Below are 19230 nucleotides of genomic sequence, written 5' to 3'. Positions count from 1 at the left end.
ATGGGGCCACATGGCCTAACCCTGCAGACAGATTGCTAATTGAAGATTTGTGTCAAGGAGTGTCAAACAGGTGCTTCAGTGATTTCATACTGATGTAGGTAGTTTCTAATAGTTAGGAACAGATGGTTTCTGTTTGGTTACCATAGCTAAAACAATGGAGTTTGGACTGCTTGAATGACATCCGTGTTAACTGTTCTGCAAAAGCGTGGGGAAAATGTGTCAATCCAATGAAAAAGGGTTAACACATTTGCAAGAGGTGTCTTCTGCTCTGCTGAGACAGTGATGATGAAAACCAAGTAGATCCCAGTTTCTTTAAGCAGCTCAAAGCAATCAAGAAAAACTGTAATACTACAGACCAATGTGGTACGAGTATATATATATATATATATATTTACTGTATTTAACCTTTATTTACAGTATCCAGGTAAGTCGATTGAGAACAATTCTCATTTGCAACAACGACTGTCCCATTCACACAGTTCCACATTCATACCTGGAAGCTGCCCAGTACAACCACAACCACAGTCTGATCTGTTGGCCACTGAGCAGTATATATATATATATATATATATATATATATATATATATATATATATATATATATATATATATATATATATATATATATATATACAGTACTTTATATATAAAGTATATAAATTATATATCTCAATCATCAGTAATATCAGTGTTGGCAGAATTGGACAAGCAATTCCAAGGGCCTGCATACAACAGTTACTTACCATTTTGAGCAGTTGTATCGATTGATAGTTAGATCGTTGTAATGGAATGAATAGTCATCTGAAATGTAATGTGTGAATTGCCTTTTGAAATAGTAGTACTTTGATGTTAAGTTGTGTCTTATTGAACAGGTGATCTTTGTTAAATGAACAAATGATCTTAGGTTTATATGTATTGTATCCAAGCAATTGAAAAAAACTGTTAGTGTTTTGAAAAATTTGCATTTTGATCATTGGTTGTGAGTTTTGAAAAAATTACGTCAAGGTTCTGAAATTAGTGCCAAAGTGATAGTAAAAAACTGTAATGTAGCATACTAAGAAGGATAAATTTGGACAAGTCATTTTGGGAAGGTTCACTGCTAGTGGCTTTATTTCCGAATGGTCATTTTCACAGTGTGCGGGAGTTGAACTACTTATCCCCCTCCGATGCACCTTGTATTTTTCTGTACTAAAAAAACTTTTTCAAAAAAATTAATTTGGCGGCCCCCTTGGAGTAACTCTGAGGACCCCGTAGGGGCCCCCGGACCACCTGTTGAAGATCTCTGACCTAAATTAACTAAAGCCGACATTTAGCATCGCCCATGGCTGTAGACACAAGAGGGCGACTGTAGCAGACCTAACTAAGCTCGTCCGACTGCACGGTCGGATTTATGACTGGAGCAGTGAAGGAAAGTTAGTTGAGCTCATCATGGGTTTCAGGTAAGGCCTGTTCCCTTTCTTGTGTTAGCAACCAAGGCATTTAGTGTATGTGATGGCCTGTTAGTAGTTGGTACTGTACAGCTAAAAACAAATTGGTTTTCTAGTAGACCTACTACCTATGCTGTGGCAGAAATGGACACGCAAAAATATAAGTAAACGTTTAACAAGGAGCGACTCTATACATTTGAAGGTATTTACTTACTCATCAACAGCTAGCTCAACCCCAGAGACTGCACGCAACTGCTCCGGTAGTCTTATCCTCACAGTGAGGCTGCAAGACTCACACACACTTCAAACCCTGCAGATTACTGAATGCAGGCTTATCAGTAGGCTAACTAGCCAGCTGAGACCCAAGACAACATTGGAGTTATCAGAAGGCATAATTCACCTCTTTTGGCAGTATGCTAGCTGACTCCAGATCATCCAATAATAGCAAATAAGTCAGGACCAGTCTCTCTGCAGAATCCAGAGAGGAAGTTGATATAAACCTTCCACCCAATCCTATTAAGTCAGCAAACAAGCCAACCCACCCAAAATAACTGAGATGTAACAACTGAGTCTCAAATTGTAATCTCTTACACTACTTGTTAGTGAATAACAAAAATCATATTAGTGCCCAACGCTGCAAAGGAGAGACACTGTCAGGCAAGTATGTCCAATCAACGTGAATCGTGCATGTGTGAGCATGCGTGGACTATTGTTGCCCGGGCAACTGCCCGTTTGCCCTGATTGGCTTAGCTTCCCCTCTGGTGAAAGAGCCTAAATAAACCTTTCTTTCATTACCAGATTTAAATCAAATTAAAAAGCTATATCATCCAATCTTGCCCTCAGCAATGCCCACTGCCTTTTTTCCAGATTAGAGCAATAGCCCCTCCAAATGTCTGTGCACGTCCCTGCTGTGTGAGTGTGTGTAGTGAGAGAGAGATAAAAGAAAGAGAGAGGGAGAGAGAGAACAGGTGGTGGGAATAAAAAGCATTCCTCTCAAAAGGAAAATTCTAAACCAGCTTGGGCTTCTCAATGAACTTGACATAACACAATTATCACGTTGTTGTATATTTCATACCTTGTTAAATTTAATTAGAAACGTTTACGGGAAGAAATACGCACAAAATGCATTCGTAACAGTCACAGGTTAATGTTTACAAAAGTGTTATGAATAATAATCACTTTGTTAACAGCAGGAGCTATAGCAGGAGAGTGTAGAGTACTGCTTGGTCTAAACCAGTTAAAAATTGTACATACTTCCAGCAGTTTGTTTTTAATCATGATGTCATCAGATAGACTTAATCACATATGTATATCAATACAACGTAAGTGGTGACACTTTGATGCACAGGGAGGATGTAAGTGAAAGACAAATATGTGATTTTCAAATGTCCTCATCTGATAAATCTCATGCTTCTGCTATTCTGCATTGGTTTAAACAAATGCAAATATTGTTTTACACAACTATTTGACCTGAGTCTGACTAGAGCTCAGTAGCTTGTGGCCATGTACCAAATTAATTATATCAACTATAAATGTGTGATAAAATTAGATGATCCCTTAACACACACAATCGCTCGTGGAACAACTAGACACAAATGCATACGAGTGCAGTAGAGATGGGAGTCATCCCTAGGGTCTGCATGTAGAAGCAGTTTATAAATTACAACATTGAGGCCAGGAAGACATTAATGCAGAGCATCTGTGCGTGTCAGAGGGTGGATCTATGTATTTTTAAGCACGGCCATGTTTTTTTATTTACCTGTGGATGAATAAAGAGATGATTTATCAATTCACCTCTTGTGTTCCCCACTCCACCCCCCCCCCCCCCCCCTCTGGGGAATGAATCAGTTGTCAGACACATGCACCAAGGCAGACAGGGAGGCAGACAGAGGGAGGATGATAGGAAGAATGATGAAAGGGGGGCGGGGGGGAGGCTGAGAAGGATAAGGGTGGCACGAGCCAAATTGGAAACATATCCTTTCAACATGTCCTATCTGAGCATTTTATCTGTGAAAAGAGGCACAAGGGGAATGACCCCCACAGTTCAAGGGCCTAACTCAATTCAGTGATGAAACCGTGGCCAACTCCTCACCAGCCGAACCAACTGCACAGGATGCTGGGAAATGGGAGTGTGTTACAAAGCTCCTCTCCCAACACCTGCAATCCATAGGACAGATATGAAGTGTGAGTAAACCAAAAGGGAGACAGGGTGAAGGCTTCTTACAGCCTCACTTAAACTTTTTTTTCTCATTTGAGCAGTCATGTAAAATAAAATGAAAGAAAATAATAAATTATTTGAAAATGAAGAGAAGATTGTGGGTTAGTATTAAGGACGAATGTGAAAGCGTACTGCACTCCTACCCCTAACACATTTGAAGAAGAAGGACTAGTGTGCCTGTGGCCCATCACCCAGCCTCTATTTTTTATCTGGGCCTAGGTGGGATTGGATCCAGATGGGGCACCTGATCACCTCTCTCTCTCTCTCTCTCTCTCTCTCTCTCTCTCTCTCTCTCTCTCTTTCTCTCTCTCTCTCTCTCTCTCTCTCTCTCTCTCTCTGTATCTCGCTCTCTCTGGGCAAGAGTTTCCTGTACTCAGATCTAACTCTTTCAATGTCGGTAACGACGATTCATACCCGAGAGACTGAGTGAAGAGCTGGGAATTGAATCAAGCTGTGAAATAGTGTCTGCATGTGTGCATCTGAACGAGTGTGACCCCTATAATTGTATGGAAATTCAATAACTGTTTGACAATAGTGATTTATTGATCATTACTTACCATGCAAATAAGACATTATCAGTTACACCATTGCCAGCTTGAAATAGGATTCTCCCAATCCACCTTGCAGATCAACTTCTCGCCATAACTGGCAACAATAGTAACCGTGGCATTAAAATAGCTTGGGGTTTGTTGGCTTATGTTTCTGTAAAAAGCACAGTGCGAAATACATTACAATACAGTACAAAAAAAACTGTCCAGTGGTGACTTTGCAGCTTGACTGCATTATGGGCCCATTCATTTTAAGTGTTAGGGCAATAGGGGGTTGTGCCTTATGATCCAACGGCAGAGTAGAATACCCCTGACCCAATGGGTTAACCTAACAGGAAACCTGGAGGATACACCCTATTAGACCTATACTTCCTGCTACTTTGAGGCATGTACAATTTATGAGCCTAGAGGTATGGTGCACCACTGCAGATCTGATGGATTTCCTCTTTCGTTCTCCAAAGAAGACCAAGCCAGAGCATTTTATGAAAGAAAAATGAAATGAAAAAGAGGGAAAAACGGCAGATAAGGTGAATAAAAGAACCATCTGCAGGGCACTCTGCAAAGCTTTGTGCCAAACGGTCTGGAAAGAATCACACATTCTGGCAGTACATCCTATAAATATGCTCTGATCCTTATAATTCAAATGAAACGTAGGAGGATATTAAATAGATCCCATTGTATATCAGTGCCAGTGGTGTGAGTACAGTAACTCACCAGGAATAGACACTTACTAGAAATAACTCAAAATTGATAACAAATATGATTTACATAGAGGACTTTAGACAGGCTACAATTTTCTTTGCTACATTCATACAGTATATCTCACATCGCATGAAACTAACAGACACTCATGTCTGTACAGGATGCTTCTATATTTGTCAACTTTTTTGGGTGTTTGAACTTTGTTGTTGAAGTGTCATTTCTCTGGAAATGGTTTCAAATTAACAAGCAGTAACGATGACATAAATGCAGCTTCACAGTGACGCAAGAAAAAAAAAACCACAATGCCATGTACAGCAAAACAGTGTAAACCCCCATTGGCTTATAACACTACTTAAAACATTTGACTGAACCAAATTCATGCAAAGGTGGTCATCTGCCAATGTTGTATCAGTGACAAAACAGAAAGTAGCCTTGTCCTTGTCATGTTCTAAAAGTTTTTATGATCTACAGCAGGAGAAAAAAAAAATCATCATAAAATACTGTGTCTCTGAGGTAAAGTAGGGTTTTGGGTTTGTTTATGTGTGTGGGTGAAGAGAAGTGGCACTTACGCATTTGCCAAACCATCAAACAATGTTTCTGTAATCTGTCTGCAGGCTTCAGACACTCATTTCATGATGTAATATGTGCTACAGCTTCTCGTCTACAGACTTTGCCTCGCCTTGCAGCGCTGCAGCCTAGCGTGACAGACACCTTGTGCTGTGCATTCCAGCAGATGTAATTTTCCGAACATAGAACAAGTTAAATGTGTTGTGTCTTACCTTAAAACCCAGCATGGGTGTAGGAATTTGCGAGCGGACTTTTACGTGTACGTTTTTTTAGGGCAACAACAATAACTTCTAATTAAAATCTAATAAAACAAAAACACAGTTTAATTAGCTACACAGATAGATAATAAAACGCATGTTTCTGTGTAAGAAATTCTGACTATAAATTATGTAGAATATCCATACTTAATTATAGCTTGTTCCATCACTAGACCAATGTTGGTTCAGGCAGCAGGAAGATGGGGAAAGACAGAGAAAAAAGGGACGAGAGGATGTAGAAAATACAGGAGGAATAGGGTTAGCGTGGGGATAGAGATAAAGGGTGGTTTAGGGAGGAGGGTTGGATGCAGAATTTGGAGAAGTATATCAGGAAGAAGAGGATGAGACAGGAGATAGGCAAACAGTCTCCACTGCTGTCAGAGATGATAAAGTAACTCAGCATCTTGTAAGAGACTGTCTCCAACTTTTATCAAGCTGCAGTAAAACACTGATCCCTGCAATGCTTAGATACAGACCTTGTAGATCTCAGTTTTGCCACTGAAGCAGAAGATCAAAGCCTGGGCCAGACCACAGTGATGCTTTAAACAGTAACTAATTTACCATCAATAATGATCCCAAGATTGAGGTTCTTACAATAGCTACAAAGTTACAAAAACGGATTATTTCATGACCAACTCCCTAACACTGGCCATGAAATAATGATTCATGAATGTAAATGTATGAAATGTATTGTTAAACTACCAGCCATCAGTACCGCTAGAACCAAGAGAAAGATCCTTCTTGGGAAAGATCCTATATCTACTTATATCCTTAATAGGGCCTTTGCAATTTCCATGTGCTTACATGTCTCGCGTGAAGTCCCAAACCTGACATTACCCTTCACTACTTCAGGTATCATTTATATTTGTAAAATCCTGATCATAACTCTGCTTATCAATTCCGTTTCTTGTGAATTATTGTTCAGATTCTTGGCATATTGGCAAAATAGGTTGAAATCACAAACCAAATTTATTTTCAGCTTTCAAAATTAGGCTGCTGTATAAGGTCATTTTCTTAAACAACAAGATAGTTTGTGATTTCTTTATTGGTTACAAGGTAAATTATAGAAAACTTTAACAAGGTATGAATGTGCAATGTTGATGGAAACACAGTAGGGCCAAACTTAATCAAAATCATGTCTCATAAACCTGCAATAACTGATTTTTGGCCACGTGGGGCAGCATAAACTAGCTGTAAACACAACATAGAAATAGTGTTACAACAGTTGCCTACTCATCCAGTAGACACAGAGCATCGTTAGCATGTGGAGTTGTGTTTCTGGCCACCTGGTGAATTTAAGTCCAATATTCATTCTCCTTTTAGCTTTGTTTTTGGTCTCCACTGACTCTATATCCAAAGATATCTGCTAAATTCTCTGGATGTTGCTTACTTTGTCTGTCTACCGTTTGGTGCTGGGTAACTAGCATATAGTGACTTTTGAGTGCTTTTATTGCTAAAAATAACTGCCTGCTGTAGCTACTGCAGAGTTTGGTGATAGTCATCTGTTGGTTCAGCACTACATGCGACACCTTTGACATACAATTATGTGATCCATTTTCAATAAAGAAATATTGATTTCACCCACTTTAACACATCTCCTTATTAATAATGACCACTTTCTCGCTGTCCTTAATCAGCAGACCATGTCCAGTTTCTCTTTACACAGTACATTATGCCACAGTGACTCATAGTAACAAGGCTGTGTGCGTGTCTAGACTCTTGAATGTTAGAGTTATTGTTCACATTTCAGTCTGCAAATGCATTTAGCGGAAAGGTGACTTTGGCTGTCATCCAAACTGTCTCTTAAACAAAACAACGGACGTTATAAGGTACTAATATCAGCAGTGAATGGAGTCACGTAGGCCTGAATGACTGAACTGCAGCAGGCGGTTTATCACATTTGATTGACTATTTTAGAAATAGTACAGTTACATAATGTCCTTTGGATAAGAACCTGCTCAGTGAAAAATCCTCCCATTTCCCCCTCTCAAAAGCCAACACACTTGCCCTGTATCAAAAATATCATGCCTCTCCCACAGATGATGACATTTGGAATATGATTTAGTCTTGTCGCCAAGTTACTATCAGTGTGGGGCTTTAGGTAAACACATTTGATGGGACCCAAAGGTCTAGCACCAACACTGAGCTGGGAGGACAGGCAAGTGCGCAGGCCCTTGGCCCTGTTAAGAATCAGCAGAAGCCAAGCAGGAAACATCTGGAAGACCCAGTGCAAACAGATGTCGGAATGAGATAAGAGCCTATGAGTTCAGCCTCCCATCTCTGCATAATGAGGCTTTGTAACATCCAGGTGGGCTGTAGCCTTGGCTCAAAGGTCCAAATAATCAAACTAAAGTTTTTTTTTTTTTTTTCTCACACTAGCATCTGGTGAAGGCTGTGAATGTTGTCAGTAACTTGTGTTCCATTGTCCCTGGTCTCATTTTGATCCATTGTCAGCCAGACTCTCATGAGACTCCCTTTATACAATGTTTTTGCTTCTCCAGGTCACCATTTACATCATTTCCTGCCATAGTTTTAACATCGGCTGGGCAACAAAGTGAAGTATGCATCAATGGTTGGCCATTCATTCGTATTGCCCATGCTTCAGCTCATTCTTGTACTGGAGATTGTTTGATATTGAATTGCAGTGTTAACTGTATTGTTTATTTTCAATTGCTCATCTAAACACTTGAGGCCATAGTCTTTGAAAGAACAAAAGACTGGCACAAAACTGGCACAACTGTGTATGCATGTGATTGTTATTTGGAGTTTAAGCTGTAAAGTATCATTGTGTTCCAGTTTTTAACCCCTCACCTCACCATCACCATGAAAAAAATATACTAACTTCTCCCTTATGACTGCTGATTACTTTACGTGAGGAACATAAAACAGAAGAGAAAATAACGGAGATAAATTATGAAGAAAACTATGTCATTCGCACAGATGAGTAGAAGTCACAGGGGAGGCTTGGTTCCTGTTAAACTATAAAAAGGTCTCTCTTGGGACATTAGATCTGAAGTGGAACTCACAGATTGTTCTGCAATCAGAGGCGACTGCACACCACCAGCCTGGATCTTCATACATTGATATATAATGGGTCCTTGGTGGCAGGGAAAAGTTACAGAAAAGTTAGTCAGTGTGAATTAATAATTTCATAAGGATAATATAAGCAATGCTGTTAAAAAAGTTAGCTTCAGTATTTGTGCCTATTGTTTTTCACTCAAACAACACTGATTGTTGTTCAAAAAAGAGGACTTTAAATTTCTGAATTGAGAATTTTAAGCCTGTGAGGGGCATAATGAAGGAGTAGATTTCAGTGAAGGTCAGTGGATTATAGTTGTTGTTCTAAATAGCACAATATACATTTCAGTTAAAGGAGGGATGTGTTTATGTGTTATGTGTTAGGATTAAATATAGTTTTGAGTGAAAAATATTGACACTTATGTTGTTGGCAAGGTAACAAAATGACATATTTTGTTATTAACAATTAGGTTAGGCTTGCTATTGCATGGCAAAGAACATATATTTTGCCTTAAGTGCTGTTCATATCCGATTGCTACAGGAAGAAGTTACTATAGAGCCATCAATCCCAAGGTTGGTGGTTCGATCTTGACCTTTTCCTGTCAATGTGGTGAATGGCCCTTGAGCAAGACACTGAACCCCAAACTGTACCCAATGTATGTAAGTAAATATAAATAAAAAAATGGACAAATCAGCTTCCCCTAACTTAACTTTGGTCCAACAGGATAATGTGACCATATTAGGACACATCATAGGGGATCCAGACATGACTCTGATTTCCTCCACTATGCTGCCTCAACCACACCCTTTTACCCACACTAATTTATAGGATTTACCAAACTACCCTTGGGATGACTAGTGGTCCACCGCACAAACAGGAAGTAGAGAAGAGGTCAGTGATTGAAAGGAGGAAGTGCTGGCAAACAGCAACAATACAAGAGGAGGAACCCCCCCCCCATTATAAATAGGAACAGACCCCTGCAGTGTTGCGTTCGGGGTCACGACTGCAGGGATGGGAGACAATAGGGGATCAAGGCCGTTGGCTGACCAGTGTAAGTGTGATGTGTCTGCGTGACTGAGATAGTATAACGTCAAGGGTCATGGGAGACACAAGCAAGCAGTCGCAAAACAAAACCGAAGTGCATGATGACTCAAGACTCCATTGTCGAGAACAATCAGTTAGTGGAGTGAGCTTGTTCAAGTACTGTATCTAAAAGCAAAACAATTGCTGTTGCATCATAATTAAAATAGATTTGGCTCTAAAGTACATATATAAAAAAATAGCTGATGTAACATGAAAGAGTTTAGACATTAAATTAGTAAAACATGTTAGAAACAGCACCAATGAATTGTACATTACATCCTGTGTTTGTATGTTTTGTATAGAAGTTGGCCACATGGAGCATCACTCATTCAAGTGGCTCCTCGTTCTGCATGTGTGTGCGCCCACTTGTATATACTGTATGTCTGTCTGAGGGAAGAGGGGCATCCTGCTCTTCACCTAAAACAGCCTGTCAACCTGTAAAGCAATGGACTTCCACCCAGTTTCAATATGGAGCATCATCACAACTGCAGCCAGACACTTCCCAGAGGAAATCCTCAGCAAGGCAAGACACAACAGTGCAATTATTATCACAATGTAGCATCTGGCAATGCTGTTTTGCACAAGTTGAGTTAGATTGAGCGCATGTTTTTGAAAAGAAAAGAAAAGTTCTTACTTGTGTTAGCAGTAAGTGACATAAATAATTTAACTGTGAGTGTGAGATTTGTTTATTATTGGCACGGCAGCAATACCTGCCGTGACAAACTTTTTCTTTGCTGACAAACCAATGTGACAGTGGCCATATTGACCTTTGTTTGCTTCTTAACTTTTTATTTTGGCTTGACAAAATCAGTTATTGATCAGAATAATGGGTGTTAATCTCCTCTGTGTGTGTGCATCAGAGTAGATCTCGAAATACTGGGATTTTCATAGATGAGCTCTAGCCTTTTATTTAACTTGGCTATGATGCCATGAATCAAATGACACACTCCAGATGTTTTCCAACAAGACTTTTCCTGAAGGCGGCCTGAATGGTCAAATGGAAATGACAGAAGAGACAAATCACACCTGTGGGAAAAGAACAACTGTTATCTTGAGAGGCACATCCTCAGATAGAAAATGACAAGTGTAATTTTAACAAAAAGAGCAGGGGTCTTCAGGCTTGCAACGGATCACACATCAATTACTACATTTGGATTGATTTTGACAGGTTTAAATGTGGTACAAGAACAGATAATGGTTAGAGAGATAATGGAAAATTTCTCTGAGCTGACATTGTCAAAAAGATAAATTGTTGGGTCAGAAAAAGGGCAGAAACAAAAGCTGAATACTTAGTTGACAAGCATGCATATATTTAAATGATTAGAAGTTCACTTTCTCTCCTGCAATCCATCATTTTGTGAAGGTGAAACAATATCGATGGTGGTTGGGTGTCTTACAGGACATGTCAGAATTAAGTAAACACAGCTGATGACTCCCCTCATACATATAGGTCAGTGTTAATTATCAGTAACATAAAGATATTGATTTATTTTAACATTCACCGCCATTCTGTACTTTTGAAAAATGAATGTGTCCAATTATGTGTGACATAAAAATAATAAAATACCAAAATACCAGTTTTACAATATGCACAAGCAGTAATATAATACCATGGTATCCCCAGAGCAAAGCACAAACTAGGGAGTGCACGCCAACAAGAGAACCCCAAGGAGCAGGCTGAATTCTCAACGGAGTTTGCTAAGCCAGGGGAGTATGTAACATGGAGGGCTTAGGGCAGCGTCCGAGGCCTTTCACCTTGGAGCTGTTAACAGTCAGGCCTGTGATCCCAAGGCCCCCGTTAAAGACCCCCTTGGGTTTAGGACTGTAACCAGAGAGTTGGAATAACAGAGGAGGAAAGCACCACGCAGCGGGGCCTCATGTGGCGTGGTGGGCTCTGCCCCACTCCCTGCTCAGGGCCTGGAGAGAGGTCACAGGCTAAGAGAACTTTTTTTTCTTTTCTCTTTCTCTCTCTTTTAAGCATAGATCTGCCAGGCAGGAGGAGGTCAAAGGGAGGTGGACTCCCTGGGGCCTGTGGTGGGTGGACACAGTGGCTAAGGTCAAAACAGCCCCCCCAATTGCAAGACATTTATCACTTAATGCCTTGAATGTGTAACGGAACCAGCAAGAGTGTACATGTGCATGCCGGTGTGCGTCTATGAGTGTGACTTACAGTAACTGTACAGGCAGAATTAGCCTAGAGCCAAAGCAGCGTGATAAACATCACTGCATGGGTCTCTATGCTACCTCTGGTTTTTGAGTTTGCCTCTTAACCAGAAGGTTAAATTGCTGTGTGATGGTTGAAGAATTTGGTATGACTGTGTTAATATCGGAATAACTTAGTATGCGTGTTTGCAGTCATCTTCAATGCGGATGGCTGAAGTGTTGAACTGTGAAAAAACCCATGTAAATGTAAGATTATGGGTGTCATTGTCAGACTAAACTGGCAGGACTTTCTGATATGCTGGAAGAATATATACCCAGTAGATCCCTTTAGAATGGAATTATAATGGAATTTCTTCACTTCATATGAAGCATGAAAGGTGATGCCTTGCCCATTCATCCAGGTTCATCGGTTTAAGTCTGAAAAACAGCATGCAATACAGCATCTTAATGTTCATTGAGACCTTAATGAAGCCATTGGAATGCAAATATGTCAAACTTCACATAAAGGACAAAACAATATATACAATAATCATAATATATATATATATATATATATATATAATTATACAATAATATAATCAACAATAAGAAGTCAGATGTACACAAATTAGATCTCCAGCAAGAATGTTTACTACAACACTGTCTGCCACCAAATAAGGAACATGGCCAGTTATGTTAACTTTACTTTCATTCTGTCCTCAGGATATATTTACTCTCTAGATTATGAATGGATTATAAGTGTAGTCCCAACAAACAAAACAAAAAAACACATTCAGTTATTACTACAATAACCATTATTAGTTCTGCCATAAAAATCACTAGCACACCTAATTTCAAAATTTGCCATATGACCCAGTTAATTGGAATGTGTTCAAGATCTGTGTAGGCTGAAACACAGTCTGCAATGGCAAACATTTAGTATATAGTTTGCAGAATGTTAAATTATTAGTTATATTTCACACAATGTTGATTTTGTGTTTTTAAGAGGCTGCAAAGTCTGTTTCTCAAGATGTGTGACGTCTTAACATCTGCCATTTAAATTAATGGTAAGCGTAGACTGCTCTCGGTTTCATATCACAATAGGAGGTGGCTGTTTGTGAGGTCTAATCAGGCTGTACCTGTCAGCTCAAACCCTTATGCTTCAGCTTAGTAGAACAGTGGAATGGAAAAATTGAAAGGTCAAGTTGAGCGGCGGTTGATTCAGAGCACACAACAACTTTAGTAACCTGATTTTTTCCCCTCATGCCTGATTTGTTTGTGTGAACTGAACAGAGTTTTAAAGAACCTCTTTTTTTTAATCTCAAACCTTCAAGGGGGGTTGATAAATAAACAAATGCTATGGATCCCATGGGTGCGGAGCTCTGCGAACCGCAGAGCCTTTTTTGCTCCTGCTTGTCTCAGCTTGCGGCTGTGTATTTCTGTCCCTCTGAAGATGCAAAGGTAGACACACATCAGCACACAAACTTGTGTGCTTACACAAACACACACACACACACACACACACACAGAGGTACTTAAACACACAGCGGCCTGCAACAAAGCAACCAAAAATAACAGGCACCTGTTGCACAAACCACAATGTCTACAATGAAGCCAAATTAGAGCGTTTCCTTGGCAACAGTCATTTCAATCACAAGCCGCAGCAGCGGCCTAGAAAACAACTACATTTAAACAATGCTACTATGTGAGTCACTGGTAAACAATGAACTAACTTGTGTCTGTGCACATGGTCCTATTCTCCTATTGGTGTACAATCTAATATTGAATGATGTGTGATGGAAGACCTCCAAGACTCACTGGCTGTTTGAGGGCAAGAAGAGACCGCAATAACCATTAGTGGTTGGAAGATGATTGCAAAGTTGATTGCAAGGATTTCACTGAAGTGTGATGAATAAAACGACCCCCCTTCTATAGTATTCTACACCAGCAACTACTGTGACTGTCACTGAATAGAGTATGATGTTCATGTGTCGAAGGGGCTCCTCTACTGGTCACAACCAGAACTTCACAAAGTTGGTGATTTTCTTAGCACCTACAGTGTGACTCTCAGTGGACTGCAATACAGTAACAGCACCCAAGAGACAAACAATAATTACTTAGATATACATATAACGTATATAATTACAGGGAACATCATTTACAGAGGCAATCTCTGTATTGTCTAGTTAGGCTATTTGCTGTGACGTGAGTTAGGGTGAATAATTAATGGTATATGTAAAAAAAAAAAAAAAAACTTTATTTTACCAGGAAATAATCCCTTTGAGATTCAGAATTTCTTTTTCAAGGGACTCCTGGCCAAGACAGCAGTATAATAGTTTCATATTAAAACATACAGTGAAAAACAAACAACATAAAACAAATAAAGACAGTTGGCAATTTAACATCAACATCAACATAATCACATAATGTGCATTTAGTACTGAAATAGTCCTTTATCCTAATTTTAAACTGTGTTATTGTTGGTAGGTAGTCTGATTTAAAGTGATTCTGCAATTTATACCAGGATGTGGGTGCAAAAACTTTAAAGGCATTTTCACAGAAGACAGTTTGCGTTCGGGGAATGTCATACATGATTTGCCCATTTGATCGAAGATTACATTTCCTGGTGGTGACTTTAGGAGTCAGGAGAGAACATAAGTAAAGAGGCAGTTTACACAGTATGGCTTTAAAAAGAAAAATATACCAATGCTTCAACCTGCGAATGTGCAAAGAAGGCCAACCAACACTCTCATATAAGCTACAGTGATGAGTACGAAAACTAGAATTAGTTACAAATTTTAGTGCTGCATGGTATACTGAGTCCAGCATTTTCAGAGAAGACTGATTTGCATGCATGTACTGTATAAAATATCACCATGATCCCGCATTGACAAAAATGTTGCTTGTATAAGTGTTTTTCTCGCACTAAACAGCCTTTGTTTCTATAATAAAAACCCAATTTTACTCTAAGTTTTTTTGTTAAACACTCTATATGCTGCTTGAAGGACTGCTACTCGTTCAATTACTTTCTCATCTAGTGTAACAATCTGACAAGCATCGTCTGTGTTCCTTGATTTAGAGAATCGTTTTAGTTTTGCGTTTATGTCTCAATTTATGGAGATTCTTCTGAATAATGTTAAAAGCAGATTGCTTTGCTTATTCATTGTACCATTACACCTAAATCCTCAAACACGGAATAGGAGGGAGGCAATAAAAAGGAAATTGAGGCAGCGACATGACTCAATATTAAGAGGGTTCTCCTAATGTTTTGTACACATATGTGTTCATGTGAACTAAAGTGGGGTTGTGTGAATACAAGAAGGAGGGAGTGGGCTGAGGAGCCTCACTTCTTCACAAAAGAAGGCCTAATTGGAAGCACATGTGTTTCACTTAGGATGGTCGGGGGGTATAGGTTGCTATTGTGAATGAGGGTGTTACTGATGGGAGAAGGAAAGGGAGGAGGGGGGGGGGGAATCTGTTTGTAGGGGGCTGGAGCTGGGGGTCTGGTGGTTGGGAGGGCATGAGAATGTAAACCTCGACGTAAGTGAGGCGATTTACTCAAGCCTGGGAAATACAAAGTGGGGAGAGGGAGGGGGAGATTGTGTGAGTGGACTCAATTTAAACCATATTGTCCAACAGACAAAGTGCTATCATAAATAAAGACATGTCCTCTTTCCATTTCTTTCTCTCTTGTGTCACCATGACCACAGTGATGTACAGCTATCTAGCATCTGACATTCAAAGCAGGCTGACATTGCTTAATACACAGATCCCTCAAATATTGCCATGTTGTCATGTTTTTTCCACTTAGAAATGGTCACCATGGTTTTCCGTTTGTGTACATGGAGTAAATGTACAATCAAAGCTCTCTTGATGTGGGTCTAAAGTAGGAAAGCCTATGAAGGAATATAAATAAAAACTGACAGGATAACATGGATTAATGTTGTAATTATCTTCCATAAACATAGTAATCATTGTAATTCCCATTATTCTCCTCAACAAATCTACCACTAAGGCTCAGACATGCATGAAGTCTATCCTTGTTTGGATGACATATGAAGCTACTATACCATGGGCTCTTCATTTGCACAGTTTTATTTCAGCCCTCAACCCCCTCCACTGCAATAAGAGACCAACATGAGAACAAAAGGCCATGGGATTGAGCATATATATATACCCCCTCTGTGGCTCACTCAGATTTATACACTTTCATAAAAAATGGGCCCAAAATGTCTGGCTTGGGGCCCGATATCCCATCATTGTGTTTTCATCGCGGCCAGGAAAATAACGTCTGACCAAAAAGAGGACAACACTTTTTTATTTATAACTATAAATTACAAAGGGCAGGAAGGTGAAAGAGGCAAGTGACCGGGGGATGAAAGTGGGAGATGAAGGGGAGGAGGGGGAGAGAGTGGAAGCAGGAGGACGATGAGAATAAAAAGAAGGAAGTGGAGGATGAGGAGCATATGATTGGGAGGAGAAAGGGAGATGGTGGGTTCAGATGGACACCCTATAGAGCCTGACGACAAAGGTTAAATGTCTTTTCTCCACCTCCACTTTACCTACAGACATTCACTCTTTCACTCTCCTCCCTTCCCCCACCTCTGCTCTGGCAGCACCTGAATTCTGGGTCCCATCAGAGCTACCTGCCAGGGATTAACCAGAACCTGTTACCCTTCAGTGTCAGATGACTGGACGCATGCTCTCTCTCTCTCTCTCTCTCTCTCTCTCTCTCTCTCTCTCTCTCTCTCTCTCTCTCTCTCACCCCCACACCCAGAGCAACACACACACATGTATGCACACGGTGAGAGTCTTTAATATGAACCAGCTGGGCTCTCAAGGCCGTGTAGCAGGCCAGACAGGCCCATTCATAACCCTCTAGTGAGCTTTAATGAAGGTGGGTTCTGGGGCAGCGGCTGTGTGGAGGGAGTGGGGGAATTGATGAAAACGGGGGAGATGGTTGACTCCTTCTTTCTCACTCTCTCTATACCTTCCAACCAATGAATGTACTGTACCCAAGGCTGTATGGGCTAGAAGTTCACCATCAATCCATTTTATTTATAGTTAGCTTCTGTACTGTTTTTAAGCTTCCTCAGCTGTTGCCCTTTACACAGAGTGGATGGATACCAGCATGTCCTTCATCGCATGGAGATAAGAAATGGGATGTGAGGCTATTTGCTTCACAAAAGGTAGAAAAACAATAAGATGAGTGGAGCTTTTAGAGTTATACATTATCCCCCACACACAGGTTCCCATGTCTTTGCACCCATTACCTTACTTGTGATCCTAATGCGCATGAAATGAAGCTAAAATATTGCTATAATATTGGATAGGTTGTACTCCATTGGGCTTCAATAGCTTGTTTGATTCTTTTGAGAAGCACATTTCAGCAGACAAAGAGGGTGTTGTGGTGAAGTTCACAAACTTGACCCGTAAATACTGGATAATATAGGTGTCAGTAACATTCACAGTCCTGCAAGGGCCAACAATGTCCATTATTGAACTGAAACCCCACACCACAGGATATCTCTCTAACAACTTCACTTTTGGGGACTGTGCACATACTTGCAAGGACATTCACATTTATAGCATTTATTATAGTGTCAAGTATCCCTCTGGCCTACTCAAAAAGAGGTGATTACACATGGTTTTATGTTGTGCTTACAGGTCAAGGGTCAAATGTGAGCTGACAAGCTCTATTCCAGGTATCTCTATCACCACAATATAACTACTCATTTTCTTACTTAAAAAGGCAGCTACGGAGTTTATGTATGTGTGTCTTTGAAAGGGGTGATGGGTGACTTGAGTAAATAGTGCATTTGGGATCTATTGCAACTTATATTTGCCCATACATAACAATCCATAATGAACGCCAAATGCTATGTGGTGTTTTGGAGATGTGATGAATTTGCATGTGAGAGAGCAGTTTCAAGCAGCGGTCCCCTCCGTTTTGCTTTCTCTGAGGGAGGATGGTTGGTGTGTAACCTGAGCTGGTGAAGTAACGGTTGTAGCAACAGCTCTTTACTCCCTGAGGTCAGGCTGATGTGAACACCAATAAACCAGGCACTGGCACACATTCCTTTTCTCAAAAACACAGATATGCACATACAAACAAACAAAAACACAAAAGTCAAACCAAATTATCCAGATTTGATTTTAATTGACACAGTCCTGAGTTTTATTTAACAATGTCCAGGTAATGTTTATTTTTATTATAAGGCTCCATAAAACACATTTAATATACAGACTTTGGCTTAAGGTGTGATGATGCTTCATTGAAATGAGCTGGAAATCAGCTTCAAAACAGCCAAACAAACTCCTTACACTTAGCATGGCTCCCCTCTTCTAGCCACACAGACATGCACACAAGCTGTACTCACACGCACACAAACACAGTCCATGCATTTTTTTGGTGGGCAGATGGAGAGAAATCGGGGGGTATGTCCCAAACCTCCCACACTCTCCACTTCAGCCCTGGTGGCCGCACAACCTTTGATATTTCCCACATAATAACCGTGTGGTTTTTCAGCTAACCCCAGGAATGTTCATAGGAAACAAATAGCACAACACATGACTACATTATGCAGTTTCTTGCCGGCATACAGTAATGATCCAGGAAATAATTCAGTCATGTAGGAGCTTGATTTAATCTGGCTTTCACCTCTGTACACCACTACAGAATCAAACCATAGTTTGTGCAAGCATTAGCCTTCCTTATTATGAGAAACTGTAAAATAAGCTCACAGAGTAAGCAAGAATGAATGGCCTAGCAGGGCACTGATGGGTTGAAATATGCATATTTCCATTCATTTGAGCCCAAACCAACCAAATAAAATACGATGTAAAACAAAAGACAAATTTATCACAGATCATTGATTTAAAAAATTCAGTTTGGAGAGAAAGTGATATGCTGGGTATTAATATGTAGCTTGCTGTGATATCTTTTTTTCTTTCATGCTGTGCTGAGTCAAATAAAGTGCTTTTGGGCACACAAAAATCACAAATTATGTACTCAGAATGTACAAAATTTGTTTGGCCAAATGTATGATTTGAAGTTCTACTTAAAAATTTGGCCTACCCATCATATGTTGCACAAGTCCTGCAAGCGCCCGAGCTGGCTGGGTGTGGTGATATATATATTTCTGTCACACAGGGCTCATGGGTTGTGTGTGCGGAGATTTCAGCGGGGAAGAGGTCATCCAGAGTTGAAATGAAGATGGCTCTTTTGTTCTGTTGGGCTTTCCTCTCTCTGATCACAGTCTGCATA

The sequence above is a fragment of the Perca flavescens genome, chromosome 3 (assembly GCF_004354835.1).
Source record: "Perca flavescens isolate YP-PL-M2 chromosome 3, PFLA_1.0, whole genome shotgun sequence".
Lineage (NCBI taxonomy): Eukaryota > Metazoa > Chordata > Actinopteri > Perciformes > Percidae > Perca > Perca flavescens.
This window is presented reverse-complemented; position numbering follows the sequence as displayed.